This window comes from Centrocercus urophasianus, unplaced genomic scaffold, assembly GCF_019232065.1.
Source record: "Centrocercus urophasianus isolate 14NV4802_14NV808 unplaced genomic scaffold, USGS_Curo_1.0 seq_11, whole genome shotgun sequence".
Taxonomy (NCBI): Eukaryota; Metazoa; Chordata; class Aves; order Galliformes; family Phasianidae; genus Centrocercus; species Centrocercus urophasianus.
In genome coordinates this window covers 76,365,610-76,370,674 of record NW_024884253.1, presented here as the reverse complement: position 1 = coordinate 76,370,674, position 5,065 = coordinate 76,365,610, and positions in this window count along the sequence as shown.

The following is a 5,065-nucleotide window of genomic DNA, read 5'->3' as shown; positions in this document are numbered from 1 at the left end:
TGTGACTGGCAGATATCTAGAAGCAAAGAGAAGAGAACCAAAGGGAAGGAAATAGACTTACATAAGGATGAGCTGTTTCGAGGAGAAGGAGCAGAGACTTTGTTGCTGGTGCTGCTTGTCTTTATGAAATCTGAAAAGGGACAAAATGAGAATAGCTTCTGTTCTTCGGCACTGCCTAATGATACATGGAGTGACTTGTGACCTTCAAAAAGAAGGTACAGCATCCATAACCCTAACAAAGGAAGGAATTTTAATCCACATTTTTTTGTGTGTCAAACTTCTAAGAATAGAAATGACTTCATTAGAAACTAGAAGACTGAGAAATTGCTTTGAATATTTTTGCTGTCAAGCACCTACAAAAATGATACCAGATTACTTATATTTTATATGTTTTAATCTATTTTCCCTGGAATTCATAAACAAGGAAACAAAAAATCCTATCAGTAAAGTATCTCTGACTGACACAATGCTATAGTCTGCACTGGGACTGTTCTGGGAACTGGAAGTCACTAATGCATCAACTTTGGATTTGCACTTCTCAGAGGCCTCAATAAGCCAGCCATGAACCAGGCTCATATGTACTTGAAATAAAATAGCTCTCAGAGACATGGAAACTGAATGCATCCAAGACCTGTTTTCATTTGTCAGAATGCCAAGCTGTTTAAAAATAAATAAATAAGAGAGAAAATGTCTTTCTTTCTCAGTTCATGATGTGAGGAAATACTCAGACTCATCACAAGTGCTGATTTAGCCTTCTGTACAAACTGAAGATGGTACAAACCGTCTCCCAGTTTCATGACTGGCTTAGAACCGAGACAGAAGGGGATTGAGGTGGAGCAAGCTGTCTGGAAAAAGAAGACTTTCCATATCAGGCAACTTGAAGAGCAGAGAAAATAGCAGACAATCGTCACACAACCTTGTACTGCTGGGAATTGGTATGGAGTGACCTACAGTACCTTTAGGTGAAAAAAAGAAAGAGCTAAATTAAAGAGAAGAAAGCCCTGAGAAGGGCTGTGATGCACTGAAGTCGAGTGATTGAGCTTGAACACGAGTGTTCCGAGTGGAGCAAAATCAAGCAACAGGAAGGGGCCACCTCGTGCAAAGCAGCTGAGAATGTTTTCATACAGCGTGGAGTCTCATGAAATAAATGCTTGTTTTCCAGAACACGGTGATAGAGATAAGAATATCTGGAACAGATATTGAATAGGAAGCCAAGCACAAAGGGCATAAATACTGGAATGGTACACAGTGCAGTGAGATTCAGCAAATTATCTCAATTTCAAATACACAGGTTGATCTGAATGGAATGCCTCCTATTTATTTCCATGGAAAAAACAGCAGGTACAAAGAGCACCATAGCATTATTTGATAGAGCCAGTTCTCAGCCACAAAACCTTGTTTTTCAACATAGTCACCACCATCAGCTATGTATCTTCATCAGCAATGAACAAGACTCTGCACGATTCTCTGGTAACAGTCCACACCAGTGGAGGTGACTCACTGCCATCACTGCTGAAACACACCACCCACCACCTCGCTGTGCTGACATTCGCTGTTTGATCTCCATCAACGTTCACCAAGTACCAGTGAGTATCAGTGGGTGCAATTTTTTCCACATGGAGGAATTCAGTGTCACAGCTTTGTTTCATACACGCTTCCATGTCAGGCAGCATTCTGTCAGACTGCCCCTCTGCTGCCATCTGTCACACAGCAACAACATGGAATGGAATATTGGTGAGAAGCTTCAAATTCTGCTACCATAGCATCAACATCCACCTCTGATGTTATAGGTGGGTATCTATTCTCCAACAGAATAGAACACTGCAACATTGATGTCAGAGCAGCCCTCATAATTTGCGTGATGTTGGCACAGCAGGCACAGCAATGCCTCTTTAAACAGCAGCAGTTCACACCACAGCTCAATTCCACTGCTGTCCCTGCTGCTCCCTTTGGCACCGTGAAGGAGTGAGGCAGTATAATCTGGATGGCAGTCACAGATGCTCCTGAGCAGCAGAAGTACGCAGAGAGAATTCTGCCTTCATTTCTAGTCAGCTTTCAAGACAGACAATCAGAATGAGCATTTGATTAGAAAGAAATCAAGCAGTTATTTGTATTGTGTATAATACAACACTGGATCTTTAACCAGGTATACTGAACAGCAGCGTTCTTCCTTGGGCACCTCTAGCTCTTGACTGAGGTTTCCCTGACTGTGGAACAAGAAGAGCTCTTTCAGGGAAAATAGGCAGGAGATGAACCAGGGAGATACAGGTCACCATGCCCTCCATTACCAATTCTTACTCTCACTGCAGGCTTTCTGTCTATGTCTGTGGCGGCTCCCTCCTTTCCCTTCCTCATCTGAAGTCTCCTCTGTGAGTTTGTCTGGGGACTGAGCTGGGTCATGGGGCCAAAGAGGCAACTGCAAAAACATTTTCTCTTCTGCTGCTGCTGCCGCTGAGGAAGATGGGCAAGAAAGCAAGAGAATTGCTCTCCATCAGGGTCAGTTTCAGAGAGAAAGAAACATTCCTATTACACCAAGAACGAGGGTCTGAACCGAATGTTCAACTGGTGCTGTTGTTGTCTTTTGTTCATTTATTTGTTTACCACTTAATTGCAATTCACTTAAGGAATGCACTATTTCAAATAAGGACATTTAACCCTTCCAGGGAAGGAGTGAGGTCACATCACTCCATCCCTCCCTGGCTAAAAGCTTGTTGCGTGTTGTCAGCAGTGTGCACGAAAATCCCAGTGCTTTTACATGCCTACCACAGGGCATTGCATTGTCTGCTAGGAAGCTTCCTTATGAGATGAGGTAACCTTAGCAGAGTCATTAGCATATCACTTTACTGAAGGCCTTTGACAAAACATAGAAAAAATAATACTACATTTGCATGTTTGTTTCATTACATCACAGACTGAGGGCCAGTGAGATGCAAACTTCGGGCTAGAACTCCAGCAGCAGGTCTAACACATCTCCATCCCTCTGTTGCCCTGAATGATATTAAATCCTTATTCAACGTGCTGTGTTGGCCAGTCAGGAAACATTCAATGGAAGTGTCATCACAAGGGCTGCTCCAAAAGTAATGCCTCCTATTTTATTATATTGGCCCCCAATATCAGAGGCAGATGTTGGTGGTACAGCAGTAGAGGTTGAACTTTCCTCCCAGTATTCCATTATTTGCTGTTGCTGTGTGACAGATGGCAGTGAAGAGGCACTCTGACAGAATGGTGTCTGACAAGGAACTGTGTATGAAGCAAAGGTGTGTCATTGAATTCCTCTATGTGGAAAACATGGCACACACTGATATTAATTAATACTTGGTGAATATTGTTGGAGACCAAACTGTGGATGTCAGCACAGTGAGGTGGAGGGTGGTGAAACACTGTGAAACTGTGGGTCACCTTCACTGGTGCGGGCTGTTCCGAGTGCAGCATGTGACTCTTGTTCATCACTGGTGAAAATGCATGGCAGATGGTGGTGACTATGTTGAAAAGTAGTGTTTTGTAGCTGAGAATTGGCTCTAATCAAATAGTATTATTGTGCCCTTTGTATTTGTTGCAGTTTACATGGAAATAAACAGGAGGCATTACTTTCAGAGCAACATAGGTATTTCTACAGGATGTTACTGCTCCATCCTTACAATATGGATTACAGCTGTGATGCATTAATCTGAACGTGTGGTCAATAAAAGAGCCATATACAGCAGAAAGGAGTAACAGAAGTATCTGCATCTGGGTTTGCTTCCTGATTACTTGCTGCCAAAGCAGAAAATAACTTCAAATTTCCTCTTATTATAAAAATTAATATTTTTGCAATTGTGTAAAACTTTTGTATATATATTTTTAATAAGTAGCCAGTCTGAGTTAGTTGTAGATTTCAAATGACATCAATTTGGTATTCATGAGCAAAAACTGTGCCTGAAAGAAAATTTCTTAAACAACCTGCCTAACGCATACACAATTTATGATATGGAACTGTAGTGAAATAGTGCTCCCGTGGAGATAAGCTACCAGTGATTTCAGCAAAGAAAAATCCAGATGTAGCTGAAGAGAGTGAAATGACTGCATTAGTAACAAATTGGAATTTTATTTAAGACTTCAAAGTCTTCTGACTTTTGTCCCATATATTACAGAAAGTCCTCTCCTTTTGCAGGAAAAGTACCTATGCCAAGCTTGGGTCAAACTTTTAACTAAAAATAAACATTTTTAGAAGATTAGGATTTTTGTTTGTTTTTGTTATTTCCCTAAAAAAAAAAAAAAAAAAAAAAAAAAAAAAAGATACTCTATGGCACTTCCTCGATTTTTATATGCATCCTTCATATTTTTCGGGGGAGCACTTCTACTCCACTGCAGCTTTCCTGAAAGTACACCAGCTTTTATACTGGTGAGAAGTAGTGCTGAACTGTCAGGATAACAGAAATTCCTGAATAACCAAGAGGAGATTGTCTCATTTCTTTTTCATTATCACAACTCAGTCAGGGGATGAACGTGTGAAGGCACGATGCTTCTTCTTCCTTATTTCCAGCTTTCCAAGCAGCTTTCAAATGGTGCATTTATTGCTCCACCTAGTGACCAGCACAGATACATCCCTCAATTGGGAGAATTGCTCAGTCCAGGAGACAACCACAGCTCAGGGGACTCCAGAACTGAGACAATCACGAGAGGATAGCTAGCTGCTTAAAATCACAAGGTGAGATCATTTGTTTTTCTAAACATCGTTTCTGGATAGCATAGAAACGGTCGTGGGTTGGACTTGATCTCCTGAGGTCCCTTTCAACCCCTGCAATTCTGTGGTCTGCATAATGGATGGTGGTGAGTGTTCCACCTAATACTAAGCTGCATCAATTTGAGAAGTCTCCATTTCATCCCAGGATGGGCTGCAAATGAGTTCTGAGCTTTGAAGTATCAGATAACTGTTTCCTGCACAGGAGGACTCAGGCTTAACTTGCTGAGTTTCTTATAGAGATTCTGGACATCCTTCTCCAACTATAAAGACCACCCCTGTGTGTCATAGCATCGAATTCAAAGCCTACCACTGTGTCAGCCTCATTAGAATCACTGCCCATCA